Source organism: Zeugodacus cucurbitae, chromosome 2 (assembly GCF_028554725.1).
Source record: "Zeugodacus cucurbitae isolate PBARC_wt_2022May chromosome 2, idZeuCucr1.2, whole genome shotgun sequence".
Taxonomy (NCBI): Eukaryota; Metazoa; Arthropoda; class Insecta; order Diptera; family Tephritidae; genus Zeugodacus; species Zeugodacus cucurbitae.
This window is the reverse complement of record NC_071667.1, coordinates 21,195,452-21,211,462: the sequence shown is the minus strand read 5'-3', so window position 1 is coordinate 21,211,462 and position 16,011 is coordinate 21,195,452. Positions and strand designations below refer to the sequence as shown.

The window sequence follows — 16,011 nt, the reverse complement described above, 5'->3', positions numbered from 1 at the left end:
GTCACCTCATAACGTTGGATTCCAAGTTTCCAATAGAAGTTCTACAGTCGTATTACTAGTCCCTCGTTGAGGACAATAGTCCCACAGTGCGACGATGTGTTTTAAATTGTTTTAAAGTCTTAAGTTTACATAACCACCAAGCCACCTACCCAAAATGTACTGGACAATTGAATTATTGGGAAAATTATCATTTTCGTTTATCCAGAACACCCTGTTTTTTCCTTTTTTTTTGAATATATGACTTTTCTGTTCTTTTTTTGAAGCGGAATATATTTAGATCTCTTACACACATATGTTTAACCAAAATGTCGGAATACGTCATCAACACCCTGTAGAATTAGGCAATCAGAATCGATGTATGTATTATAATGCCAACATTAACGCAGCAATGCTCAATTCAATCAAGTAATCAATTCAATACGCATTACCATACCTACGCAGGTTAGTACTTACACCTACACACACACATATATATACTACAAATGGCCATTATTCACATTGAGTACATTTAGGCCCCGCAAATAACTTCTTATGAACGAACTGAACATTTGAATGCTTTCAACTCAAACGACTGACACAATGAAAGCGATATCCACCGCGAAATCAATATCCTTCGCCCACCTGTGGAATCCATAAGCACATGAGCATTAGACACCAACACACACACTCACTCGTAGGAGCCGCCACTTCGAAGCTTTCATATTAGGCAAAGAGACTTAGCGTCAGCACTAGTACCACTACACTTAGCGTGTGTGTGTGTGAGTTTGAGTACATTCTCTTCATTATTTATGGACTGCATAAAGTGCTGCTTCTTGTTAGCTGCCATTTGCCCCGAGAGGAAGCACCGATTGGTTTTGTGTGCCAATTTAATTTGCCATTAATTTCAAAACCTTTTTTGTTCGTACGTCGCGCACACACCCACATCTGCACACATATACACACTCGCAAATTCATGTATATGTGGGAACGTTGCGAATTTATATGCGGACAGTGGTTTTATATTTGTAGTTGTCGCAAATAGTTCGATGGCTTTTGATTTCCCAACGGATGGTTGGTTGTATTTTTACATACTTATGTAAGCGTACGTGTGAGCAATTGTCGAATCCAATTGCGGTTTTCATATACGCGAGTAACTGTAAGTTGTTCATTTGGTTACCATCTATATATATATATAAAATTAAGTGGCAAAACTTCCTGTTCGCATACTCCTCCTAGACGGCTTACCCGATTTCAATGAAAATGTCAGGGGTGATTGGGGTCTGTGTGGAGGGTGCACGTTTTGCAAAACCAAAAAAAAAAAAAAAAAACATGATAATTCTCGACCAAACAAATTCTCATGAAATAATGTTTTGCCGCAAATGTCAAATGCGTTTTACTAATAAACAGAAACAACTGGCGGATGTTTACAATTAATAAAAAACATTGACATCACATGTTGTATCAAAAAAAATGTTTCGACATTGTGTGTATTTTTCTCAGAATTTAAACGTGATTAACATTCTGCGTACAACACAAAGCAAGTGAGTATTGTTGTTGTTTCGTATGTGATGCCATGCGGTTCGATTGTCGCTTGAAAATGCGCGGTGTGTGTAAAAAAAAAAGTGTTTCAACATTGTGTGTTTTTTCCAGATTTAATTCCATCGATTTTCTACATTTATTCGAACCAAATTTTGTGTGTTTCTGCTGACCATGCAACACACACAAAGCAAGTGAATGTCCGAGGTAGAGCGGTGTTCAGAGAGCGGCGTGCACAGATTAGAGCTGCATTCGCCGACAATCAACGGCCAAATTACCGTCAAGGACGAGTTCCGCTCCACCTTCGCGATCAAATGGAACATGTTGGATTTCTACATGAACACAATGAATTGATTCGATTGTTCAAAATCGCATTGGACCGCATGCCGTCTGATAACCATCGCATCGTCATCAGAGCAGACAAAATGCCGATGGGGCAGCATACCAGAGAATTCAACGCACCAACAATCGATGAGGTGGCAATCGTCATTGTTGGCGAACAGTTTGAATCGCGAGATATTGTACTGCACCGTAGAAACGAACAACTTCAGCGTGTTTCTGAGCTACACCGTAGTTATGATGCATTACAGTATCCGATATTATTATGGAGAGGATATGACGGCTATCACATCAATATGCGATTGATAAATCCAACTACTGATAAAAAAAATACAATTTCTGAGAAGAAATGTTACTTACGATTCAATATTTTGTGTATTATTCATTTATAGGCCAAGAAACACCGAAAAAACTCAGTGCGATGAACTTCTATTCGTACAGAATAATGATTCGTCCGCAAGAAGACAACTATATCCTGAAATGTTGCAAGCTTTTCCATCAGTATTTGGTTGACAAGTGTGCGAAGATCGAGACCGAACGTTTCAACTTTATTCGATTCAACCAAGCGAAATTGCGTTCTGAAGAGTACATCCATTTGAGAGATGCCGTAATGAATGATGCAAATGTGAATAGCATTGGACGTCTGACAATATTGCCAGCCACATACATCGGCAGTCCGCGCCATATGCACGAGTATGCGCAAGATGCGATGTCGTATGTGCGCCATTACGGCAGACCGGATCTGTTCATAACGTTCACGTGCAATCCCAAGTGGAATGACATCAAATGCCATTTGTTCCCCGGTTAATCAACAACTGATCGTCACGACTTAACAGCACGTGTATTCAGCGAAAAGCAAAAAGCAATGATGGATTTAATTGTGAAACTTCGTGTTTTTGGAGAAGTTCGATGCTGGATGTACTCGATCGAATGGCAGAAAAGAGGATTACCGCATGTACACATCTTGATTTGGTTAGTTAGCAAAATCCGACCAGATCAGATTGATAAAGTCATCTCAGCGGAAATTCCAGATGAAGCAATCGACCCACAATTGTTCGACGTTGTAACAAAAAACATGATCCACGGCCCTTGCGGCGCTATTAATCCAACGTCACCATGCATGATTGACAATAAGTGTTCAAAGCGCTATCCTAGAGCTTTAGTTGATGATACAATCACTGGAAATGACGGATATCCATTATATCGGCGTCGATCCGCTGAAGATGGTGGTAATTCAACGGTCATAAAAGTTCGGAATCAAGACGTCGATGTTGATAATCGTTGGGTCGTTCCGTATTCACCATTGTTGTCAAAAATTTTCGAAGCGCACATCAATGTAGAATATTGCAACTCTGTCAAATCGATCAAATACATCTGCAAATACGTAAATAAGGGCATTGATATGGCAGTTTTCGGAGTGGCTGATTATCAGAGAATCGATGAAATTCAGCAATACCAAATGGGCCGTTATATAAGCAGCAACGAAGCGGTATGGTGCATTTTATCGTTCCCAATACACGACCGGCATCCCGTTGTTCTTCATTTGGCAGTTCATCTCGAAAATGGTCAACGCGTTTATTTCACTGCAGGCAATGTACAACAGAGCGCAGTACGACCACCGAGGACAATACTAACTACCTTTTTCGAGTTGCGTGAAAACGATGAATTTGCAAGAACATTGCTATATTCCGAAATACCACAATATTTCACTTGGAATCCATCATCGAAAACATTTCAACGACGAAAGCAAGGGGAGCGTGTTGACGGTTATCCAAATGTCCGTAAAACCGATGCCATAGGACGCATTTACACCATCCATCCGAACAACGCCGAATGTTTCTATTTGCGTCTGCTATTAGTCAACGTGCGCGGACCAAGATCATTTGATGATTTGAAAACTGTTGACGGTTAGTTGTGTGCGACGTATCGTGAAGCATGTCAGCGATTGCATTTGTTAGAAGATGATATGCATTGGGACATTGCACTTCATGACGCATCACTCACATCTCATCCAAAACAAATACGCGTACTATTCGCAATAATAATATCTACATGCCTTTCGTCAAATCCTCAAGAACTGTGGAATAAGTACAAAGACTGTATGACCGAGGACTTATTAATTTTGGCGCGTAATCGAGCATCGGACGCAGACTTGCTATATACATCACAAATGTATAATGATGCTTTGATATTGGTTGAAGATCTGTGCCTTACAATTGCGAATAAGGCATTAGCGCAACTTGGCATAACTGCGCCCAATCGTTCAGCGATTGATATGCTTGACCATGAGCTTCAACGTGAACAACAAGCTAACATTACCAAATTGAATATTCAGCAGAAAAATGCTTATGATAAGATTATACGAGCGGTTGACAATAACGCCGGTGGATTCTACTTTCTGGATGCGGTGTTTCAACGACTTGGATGTTCAACGGTAATTTCAACGCAGAATGTGCTGTTCGGCCGCCATCAAGTAGAGTAGCAGCGATGCCTGACGAAGCAATTGCCAGCGCAATTTTCTGCTGTGACCGTATAGTAGCAAGAATCAAAGAGATCAGAAACGTTTTCCCGGTACAGGGATTCAGATTTCCCGGTACAGGGATTCAGATTCAGTTGTATTTGGAAGAACCGTGCTTCTCCCACGGCCAATTGTTCGTCGCATGCTCGAGCGTGGGAACACCATGGTGCTTAGGGATGGCAAAAAAATTTTTTTTATCGATTAAATAATCAAATGATTAATTGCAAGATATAAAAAAATAATTGCAATTAATTGCAATTAATGTCAAAAAATCGAGTAATCGCTTAATTCCAATGTTTTCAAATAATACTAAATTGCATAAAGACCACCACCAAGTTTCAGCGCCGAATTTTGTATTATAATGCTCTATCACAGAGTCCGAGACATATCCTAAAAGAGAAAATGGTCTATATTTGAAGTTAAGTAGCACAATGGTATTAAATTTTTCAAAATATGTACAGCAATCTTAAAGTAAAAGAATTGCCTCTTGCTTGAAAGACTATGTTTTGCAACTTTGCGTAAAAATAAAACCAATAAAATATAGGAGACTATATTCTTATATCAGACATTCAAATTATGTTGGTATATACACAAAAACAAAAACGGAAATAAAATTAAAATATCGTATTAAAAATTCATTTGTCTTAGTGTAAATGAAAATATATTTATTGAAGTCAAGAAAATTTAGAAGTCTGTTCAACCAAGTTTGAAGAAAAAGCAATTTCGATAAACGTTTTGTTGTCAAACGATTGCGCTTTTCGGTCGCAGTTGCACCCGATTTTGAGAAAAGCCGCTCAGCTGGTACTGAGGTACCAAGTAGATGACAATACTTTTTTGAAAGTCCGTACGGTTTTCATTTCTTCCCAAGCATCAATAGTGTTTCGAAGCTGAAGGGCTTTCATTAATTGGTTTGCTGCTGCAACTCGGCATTTCAATCATGGTGCCAGTGTCATCATCACTTATGGGAACATTGTCGTTACTCCTAGATTTCAGAGTCTAATTTGTACACATACATTTATATATAACTAGAAGAAATTTAAAATGTAATACGGATTGCTCCAACTTACCACAATTTGCAGGCTACTGTTGCATGCTTTAATTTTAAATACTGCAACATATTTGATGTGTTATTAGAAAATTTTAAATTTTTGCAGCAAAGTTGACATTTAACGTAGTTATTGCTATTTTATTAAAAAAATGTCCACACTTCGCTTTTAACTGGCTCTTCAAACAACTGAACGTAAAATGCCTTTGACTTAACTGTAAATGCAGTGTTACCAGACATTCATTTGTTGATATTAAACTACGTTGACATATTAGAATTTAACTATGTTTACACCATTTCCAGTCATTAATGACTGATGCGACCAATTTCGACCCTTGTACGCTAACTTAGATGAACATAAAATGTATTAAATTTCAAAATGCTGTTTGCGATTATTTTGCAATTACTAGAGTAATAGTCGAGTAATTAGAAAAGGTGTTTCGATGCAATTAAATCGTAAATTGAATGAAAATAATCGATTAATTTAATCAAATGATTAATCGTTGCCATCCCTATTCCTAGGTAAAAATTCTAATATCAGTTGCCATATTTAGTCACAAAACTTCTATTTAATAGTCATATTGAAAATAAATGGACTTTTGTATTCTCTTATTCGTGGATTGAAACCTTAAAAAAGTATCCATTATATTCTCTAGGAACCACCTTAGAGTAATAAAGAGTTTCCTACTTTTTTAAAGAAAAATACATACATAGAAAATTCAAATTGGGGAATGTTTCGAAAGAATTTATTTTATAAAGATTATCGCCTTCAAATATTGGCCGCGGTTACGTCTCAGATGGTCCATCTGCTGAGTCAAATTTTTTCGATTACTCGGTTCCACCTGCCCACAAACAGCACCAAACTATTGTTTTTTCTGGATGAAATGGCAGCTCTTGAATTTCTTCAGGTAGCTCTCTTCCAAAATGCGGCAATTCTGCTTGTTTACATACCGATTGAGGCAGAAATGGGTCTCATCGCAGAACAGAACTTTGGCTCTGATCTTCTTGGAACTCTTAAGAGCACATTGAGCGAAGCAATGAAGGTTGAGCGGCCTATCCATTTAAGATCTCGACCTAAAATACACCAAATCGTTCCATACGACAGTCTGAGTTGCAAACAAAAAAAAAACAGGACAGCTTGAAACAACTCATGCATGATCTATCAAAAAAAGGAAATTGAAACAAGTAAGGAAGGGCTAAGTTCGGGTGTAACCGAACATTTTATACTCTCGCAATTTATTTATATAACTTTATTTATATTATATAACACACAATTTGACCCACATATTCTTCATATATATGGTATAAAGTCCATTGAAAGTTGGGAACCATAATATTAGGTTAGAAGCACCGAGGTCCTCGTGTTCGATATATGGGGCCTTAAAAACCTATGGTCCGATTTCGGCGATTTTTAGAATGGGGCTGCCACACTATTAACATAGTATTTGTGCAAAGTTCTGCACCGATATCTTCACTCGTACTTTTTTTTATATATTGTAAAGTAAACGATTCAGATTGTCTTCAAAGTTCTGGTATATAGGAAGTAGGTTGTTAAGCGATTTGGCCTATTTTTACAACATATCATTGGGATGTAAGGAAACTATTACATACCAAGTTTCATTGAAATCGGTCGAGTAGTTCCTGAGATATGGTTTTTGACCCATAAGTGGGCGACGCCACGCCCATTTTCCATTTTATAAAAAAATCTGAGTGCAGGTTTCATCTGCCATTTCTTATGTGAAATTTAGTGTTTCTGACGTTTTTCGTTAATGAGTTAACCCACTTTAATAATTTTCAACTTAACTTTTGTATGGGAGGTTGGTGTGGTTATAATCCGATTTCTTTCATTTTTGGACTGCATTAGGAAGTAGCTAAAAAAAACGACTGCAGAAAGTTTGGTTTATATAGCTCTATTGGTTTGCGAGATATGTATAAAAAACTTAGTAGGGGGCGGGGCCACGCCCACTTCCCCAAAAAAATTACATCCACATATGCCCCTTCATAGGGCGATTAGGGCTTAGTTATGGCACTTTATGTGTTTTCGGTTTTCGCCATTTTGTGGGCGTGGCAGTGGTCCGATTTTGCTCATCTTCGAAAGCAACCTTCCTATGGTGCCTAGAAATAAGTGTGCCAAGTTTCATCAAGATATCTTAATTTTTACTCAAGTTACATCTTGCACAGACGGACGGACGGACAGACATTCGGATTTGAACTCCACTCTTCACCCTGATCACTTTGGTATATATAACCCTATATCTAACTCGTTTAGTTTTGGGTGTTACAAACAACCGTTATGTGAACAAAACTATAATACTCTCTTTAGCAACATTTGTTGCGAGAGTATAAAAAGTACCTCTACTTGTATCACCCGTTATTAATACTATTTTAAGACTCATCGCTATATACATTAATATCTGAACATATTTTGAGTTTTTCATTATCGACTGTAATGATGAGGCTGAAATAAAATAAGAACCACCTTAAAGTCAAAACTTTAAAACTGAGTTTAATCATCGTCCTAATAAAATGTGCGTATTTATTTTAAATACCTTTATTTTTATTACATTTAACATAACGGTAAAAAACTTAATAATGGAGAACCCATAACAACATTTTTGTAAGATTATATGGAGATCTACAATTAAAGGCAACCATTGATAACTTGTAGCGTCCTCGAAATTAACGAAAAGGACTTTGTTGATTTATGTGGTTTAATCGTTTTTGCCAATATAACAGTACATTTGAACATATGATTTTCTGTGAAGACTTGAGTCTTGGAAGTCTCTGCTTAATAAATTATAATAAGCTACTGAGAGTGAGAGAGAGATTGGGACTAAGATGTAGAGGGAGAGGGAGAGGGGGTGAGAGATTGAGTTGGAAATAGAGAGTAGTCCTATCTCGCGTACTTATTATTATACTATTATGGAGAGATTATTCTCCACCTCCTTAAGTTTTTGGGCTAAAACATCTTAGAGTCCGTATATGTTTGAAATCGCTTTAGACGTGGTTTTAATAAAATATCATAAAATAATTTATTTATCATCATTTATATATTTAGTGAAAATAATTGATACATATTTATTAATTTATAAAAAAAAAAAACTATGGACGACAGTTAAAAACCCAAAACTTTATGAATAATGCCCTTAAGGATACATATACTAGCCTTTAAAAACATTTTAAAAGAAAATGAACAGTCACTGTTCAAAGGAGATAGATTCACCAGCAAGCTAAATACCACAGCACATTTCATTTTACAACCATATTCACCCAAAAAACAGAGGAGAAAGGCAAAAATCATTTCCAATTCTTGCACATCGCCAGGACACAACCTTTAAGTGGCAGTATCGACTAAAATGAAAAAAGAAGATAAGCTAAAGTGAAATCAAATAAAAACAATTACCAACAACCAAAGTAGCTCATTATTTGCTTTTAAATTCCGATTGTGCACATTAGCCGTCTTTTAAATGAAGCCGAAAATAAAATTAAAAAAGAAAATGAAAACGTGAAAGAAAAAAAACACAAAATGGAACTTAATAAGTAAAAATTTGTTTAGCTTGCGACTTGCACCGATTTAATTTACTTTTCTGTTTGTATAAAACACCTGTGGACACGCAAGCAATTTGTGGGCCACTCGGTTTCTCTTTGCGTTTGTGTAACGCGAACCTCATTTCAACTGCTTGAAAGGTATGGCCACATTGTCCGTTGCGGGTCTGTTTATGGACAAAGGCGCATGGTTTTTATATTTTTGTGTCTTATACAATTTGTATACATTCTTAATTTACCTGGTGTTTATTCGCTAAATTGAATATCATTTCACTGCACCACTACACCAACGCCGTCAACATGTACGGAAAACTGTTTACTGACCTTTTTTCTTGAATAAATATGGAAGACTACGCAACAAGGAAAATGGTATAAATTTGAATTTGCATTTGCTTGTTTGGTTAGTATAGAGCGTCGGCGCTGCTTTATTTGCTTGGCGCTGTTGATCTTTTTTTAATTAAATTTTCTTGAAAATTGCATTATTTTGGTGTTTCAAACTTTTTTTATAGTGAAATGTTGTATGCGCCACTGCGTATGAGTAACAGTATTCTGAGCAATATTAATTGAAAATTCTCTTGTTCCGCTATATAATTGCACCGGCGGCTGCAAAGTTAAAGCATTTGTTGCTATCCAAACTTGCTCCAATTATGGAAATTATGCATAGCGACGCCAACACATGAGTGGCCTGTTGCATACTACGAAGCATATCTTTTGAAATTTATGCGCATATTACTGATTTCCAGTGTTCGCCGCAGGTCACATTAGCATTTCTTTTATGTTTTTCAGCTTTAAGGATGATATTTTATGCAAGTGTTCTTGTCGTTCTACTTAAGTATGCGAATTAGTTGTAAGGGATGCTTTAAATCTTTAATTTTAAATCTTAAATCTTAAATCTTAAATCTTAAATCTTAAATCTTAAATCTTAAATCTTAAATCTTAAATCTTAAATCTTAAATCTTAAATCTTAAATCTTAAATCTTAAATCTTAAATCTTAAATCTTAAATCTTAAATCTTAAATCTTAAATCTTAAATCTTAAATCTTAAATCTTAAATCTTAAATCTTAAATCTTAAATCTTAAATCTTAAATCTTAAATCTTAAATCTTAAATCTTAAATCTTAAATCTTAAATCTTAAATCTTAAATCTTAAATCTTAAATCTTAAATCTTAAATCTTAAATCTTAAATCTTAAATCTTAAATCTTAAATCTTAAATCTTAAATCTTAAATCTTAAATCTTAAATCTTAAATCTTAAATCTTAAATCTTAAATCTTAAATCTTAAATCTTAAATCTTAAATCTTAAATCTTAAATCTTAAATCTTAAATCTTAAATCTTAAATCTTAAATCTTAAATCTTAAATCTTAAATCTTAAATCTTAAATCTTAAATCTTAAATCTTTAATCTTAAATATAAATTTTTAATTTTTAATCTTTATCTTTAATGTTATATAACATTATATTTTAATTAAGCAATATCTTTCTCTTATCCTCTATATTTAACTTTATCTTTAATCTAGTCACTTCATGAATATCGAATATCGGTAGTATCATAAAACTGTTTTTTTCTCTTGTCGCCAACTTCGTTTCCACTGTAAAGCCATAGACATGCAAATTACTTACAATTTAATGAATATTTAAGTAAAATGAAAATACGTTTCGTAGCAGTGAGTGCTCTTACAGACGCCTCAAAGCATAAAAATTCAAAATGAAAGCACGCCAATGCAGCGAAAGTGTATGTCTGGCATCTAGCCAAAAAGTTCTAGAGCAATAATCATAAAAGGAATACAAATTTCTAGTGAGAAGCGAATGCACAAATATACACGATGTTTCAGTGGATGAGGAAGCTTAGTCTTGGAAAAGAATATGCTTGAAATGTTCATTTAAAAAATATTTTTCTGAAAAAAACACTTCAGAAAAATATAAATGTAGCAAACAAAAGTTTATCCTATAGATGGCACTGATATTTAAAAATGTCTACAAATTGTATTTGCTTTTTCTATTAGAAAATCCAGCTGAGCTTGCATTTTTGCTTTATTTGGTGTGTCTGTGCGTATACGTAACTATTCATGAAAAAATGTGAGAGCATTTTAAAACAAGTTTCTATTTTCATAAAGAAGTATTATATTTGCTTATAAACTAATTAGTTTAGTAAATATTTGTGTAATAATACACTACTGGAAAAAATTAAGGGATCAAAAATAAATTCCAAATTTTTGGGCAAATTTCAACAGGCCGTAACTTCGAAAGACATGGTCGTACAAGAAATCGATAAAGAAGGAAATTATAGCTCCAGTTTTTGGATTAGAACTTTAAAAAATTTTAACCTCTGCGGGTTTTGAGTAATCGTAGAAAAACCAGCAACAAAAAAATTTTAAAAATTTTTTTAGTTTTTTTTGGTCTACGGGCGTGAAAAAAGGTTGTTTAGCTTAACCACTATAAGGATCAGATACTTTGTTCATTTAGCTTTAATTTGGTTTTTTGAACACCTCGATACGTCCACTTCTCGTCGAGATATCGGTCTTCGAATGGAAAAGGATCTTTTTGTTTTTAATTATCGATATCTCAGCAACCAATGATCGCGCAGAAAGTTAATGGTGGGTTTCAAGAACTTGAATGAATTCTCATTAACGACTAGCCATTGCTTTTCCGAAAACAAATTTTTTTTCTTATTGTCACATGAATTTGAAAATGGAACAAAAAAAGGGCTTTTGGTGGTTTTTTGGAAAATCGTGCGCTAGATCGAAAAGGAAATTTCGATTGAGGAAACCACTAATGTTAAGTATGCCTTTTACAGTTCAATAAGTCCACAAAAACCCTAAAAAAATCAAATTAATTCAGCCAGCCGTTTTTTTGTTTCACTCGATCAAATTTTTGAAAAAATTAAAGGATCACGTTTTTTGCTCTGAACAGCTCATAATTTTAAAAAACGAGAAAAAATCGTTTTTTCTACCTTTTCCACATTTTTGCTCCAGAAAAATCTTAAATTTAAAACAAAAAAAAAACAAGTTAAGGAACAAGTTGTCTGCGATTGGGGAAGTTTCGAGCAACAATATTTGCATTGACAAAAGGTTGTCGTCCGCGCTCGTAGACCAAAAAAAAAACTAAAAAAATTTTGAAATTTCTACGATTACTCAAAAACCGCAGAGGTTAAAATTTTTTAAAGTTATAATCCAAAAACTAGACACTTGGAGCTATAATTTCCTTCTTTATCGATTTCTTGTACGACCATGTCTTTCGCAGTTACGGCCTGTTGAAATTTGCCCAAAAATTTGGAATTTTTTTCTGATCCCTTAATTTTTTCCAGCAGTGTATATAAAAATATATATTATCTTCTGATATATTAAAGGCATATACATATATTAGCTGTTGAATTTGTATTAGAATTTCCAACTCGATTCAGAATCGATATAGAAAATTATTAAATTATTTTTAAAAATATTATCGTTTTTTTTTAAACAAATGAATTTTTCCTTTATATGTATTTTCAGAAAAAAAGCAACCCAACAATGCCTATAATTTAAGGTAAGTTCCTCTCATAAACTTCCATGCGAAAAATAGTTTAGTAATTATTTTCATTACTCTTTGTCAAACATCACCACCCCGAAGGTGCATTTTGAATTTTCCCATTATGTAGGCATATGCATTATAAAAATAAGCAAACAAAATGAAATTCCAACAACTTTTGCACCGCCAAAAGAATAAAAAAAATTTTCGCGGCGTATGCAATAGTTTCGCTGGCATATCGCCAGCATGAAGCAATGCCATAATTTTATGTGGCGCAAAAAGCGCACTTTTTACCTCTCAACAGCCTGTTGATAACTGCATTCATTTGGATTCCCTAATATATATGTATATATAATTACATATATAAAAATTATATGCAATGACTTCCAACAATTTTACACGATTATTATGGTGTAAAAAGTAGGCAATAAAAAGTCAAAACTAGCGTCAACTCACGACTGCTTGCACAGTAATAAAAGTAATCTAGGCTTTTTAGGCAGCGCTAGAGATAGTTGTATATTGCACACTTGAAAATTACAACTATCTTGCAATGAATATTATTGCAGACACTTTTTTTGCTGACAATATTTGCTGATTTGCTGCTGTACATGTGATGGTTAACTTATGTTCGATGAATTTTCTTTTATTGTATAAAAACGCGTTTAAGTTTCCATGGTAAATAAATGATTTTTTTCGGTTAGCAATTATTTTATCGTGACTGTTCGTAGTACGCTTCTTATTGATAGACGAACCATAAAGGCGATATCTGTTTAAAGCATACTTTCCTAATTAATATTTTTAAACACTTCCAAATGATCCACTATTTAAGCAGTCGTAATTGAAGATAATCTATGAAATTTTTTCAGCGAAATGAGAGCCTTTCTTACAATAGATCATTTGAAAAAATCATGTTTGATAACTGCATAACACAGGCCAACACTCAATTTGCTTCTTTGAATTTATCTACTGATTCTAATTAATTTGCGCGCTGAATTTAGCTCTAGTTTTCATGATAGCTTTTTTATACCCACCACTTAACTTATGACCTGAAAAAATAAGTGGAGGGTATATAAAAGCTCTTTCTTTCAAATTTTCAAATATCCATCATTTGTTTGTATGTATGCAATTGGCGTAGAAACCGTTTATCCGATTATAGGCGAATCGATAATAGGGCACCTTTCTTCTCTTTCCCTCGCAATTCAGCGACAGTTGAAAATCCTTAGTGTAACTAGGTCGCTCTCCACCTGGTCTTTTCAACGGAGTGGAGGCCTTCCTCTTCCTACACTTTGCATCAAACACTTTCAAAGCTTGAGTGTTTTCGTCCATGCGGATAACATAGATTATTGTAGCCAGAGTAGCCACTGTCCGTTTATTCGCTGAACTATGTCAATGTCGTCGTATAACTCGTACAGCTCATCGTTCCATCCCTGCAATATTAGGGGCAGCTCCTTTTCTTACTGTCAAAAGCAGGTTTCAAATCGAAATTTTACAAACGAAAAGGTGCTGTGTGTCGATCCTCTTTTCACGGGTCTTCTACAAGATTTGGTCTATGGTGAATATCTGGTCAGTTGTTGATTTTTCAGGTTTACAACCACACTGATAATGTCCAATCACTTTGTTGACCGTGGGCTTTAGCCTTTCACACGGTACGTTCGATAGATTAAGCTGCTAAATTTTTGTCCAAAACCTAATCTGGATCCCTATTCCTCTTCCGAAAAGTTGAATTGGAACACGACAGATCCGTCGATAGAATTCCCATTAAAGTTATATTAGTTGACATTAGAAATAAATGAAAGATTCTTGAAGACGAAGTGTCGTTTAAGTTTTTACAATAATTATTTCACCCTATATAAAATCGGAACCTTCGTAATTTCTATCGATATATGAGCGTGATTTGAAAAATACTTACCGTAAAGCACTACCTAACTAGTCTATATGAAATCATTACATATTTTATTGCTGTAATGCAATCCAGCTGTTCATTTGCTACATATTAACAATTCATTTTAATTTTATTTCTTGTTGTCTACTTCCTACAATGTAAATTGTTGTGCTTATTGCAGAATACGAAGAATATCCCATCTCCAACTGATTATCTATTCTGTGAGTAAATGCTTGCTTATTGCAGTCACGTTCATGAGATTGCAGATAGGCAGTTGTCATTTTTATTTCCACTGCTGCTACCAAGCAAACTTAAACAGTTAGTTTCACTTTATATACAAACATATTTATATCTGCTACTTGTAAGTGCTTCTTGCTGTTTCCTCCAGTTTTTGCTTCAGTCTCCTTCAACTTTAATGCTGTCATTACTGTCATTACATATGGACACGTCTGCCAATCCACAGCTGTCAAATGTCATGCCGCCTCAACACTGAACACTCAGTGCCGTAAAACAAGATAAATGAACTGCTCCGCAGAACTGAGGTTCAAACGCCAAGGAATTCATCATTTATGGCTGTATTGCCTGGTGTTCGCAGCTGCTGAAGTGCTTATATTTGGCGCTAATGTATCATGTTTGCACCATTTGATTTCAGTACAGTTACTCACTTTTCCCCACACTATTCGCTATTAGCTGACCTTCCCGCCGGCTAACGGCACTATGTGTTATTGCTATTGCTTTCATATGGACAGTTCAATGGCATTTTTCAGAGGTTTCGCATGCACTCTATTCTCTGTTCTTCTTACCATTTCACGCCTCCATAAAGTACTCATTTATACTCGTATGATTGTATGTGTGTTCATTCCCCAGCGTCCAATTCAATAAAATTTACTACGTGTTGTAAGGGTTAATCGATGTTTAGTTACTTGCGCGTAGTATTTTTATATACTGTTCGAAAGCGTTCAGATAAAAAATGTATTTCGTGCATTGCTTTTATCTCCGGCGGGACCAACGGATATTCAATATTCTTGCGTTGAATTGTTTTCGTTTTTGTGTGTGATATTTGCTTTTGTCAACAGACAAGAAATAAATATTTTATAAATGTTATGAACGAAGAAAAATAAAATAGGAAATAAAAATAAATAAATTTTGTTCATACGTGATCAGTTTGTAAATTCAGTGTATTTTGAAATTTTCCATATAGAATATTGATTGGCAACGCTGTCCATGCAATATATTATTAAACTGAATACTGATTCTAAAATGGTTGAGTTCAGATATGGTAGTTGAGGTACTGGGGTCTGCAGTTACTTCATTCTTGAGAAAGTGGGAACGATCTGGATTATTTCATCTTATAGGAATAATCATACGAATGTCCTTATATAAGGATCTTTAACATAATGAGAATATTTTACTTCATATCCAATTCTAAATTTAACCATTGTACAGATTCAGAGCCTTTTGACATATTGCTCTCATTTAAGTTACGAAAACTATGACATCATCTGTCAAAAGTAGACATATGTGGGGTGATTAGTTGCGTTAAACCTCTCCTAAACACTTTTCGAAAGTTTAGTTTTTGAATTGATGAAGAACTTATTTTCAATATACTAATCTGAAACCCCAAAGTCTTATTTTTGTGATATATCATACCATTTGAGTGA

General features: G+C 34.7%; 1 protein-coding gene across 10 annotated transcripts in view; it reads left to right on the top strand.

Annotated features, from left to right (window-relative positions):
* Window positions 1–16,011, top strand: part of LOC105217179 (uncharacterized) — a 263,745-nt gene that overhangs the window by 179,592 nt on the left and 68,142 nt on the right. For 5 of the 10 annotated variants that reach the window (XM_054226883.1, XM_054226899.1, XM_054226901.1 and 2 more), the window contains one exon: window positions 12,453–12,486. The exons of the other annotated variants lie outside the window; for them this stretch is intronic. The gene's annotated coding sequence lies outside the window, so the exon portion shown is untranslated. The remainder of the gene's footprint in view (window positions 1–12,452; window positions 12,487–16,011) is intronic. 10 annotated transcript variants of the gene reach the window in all.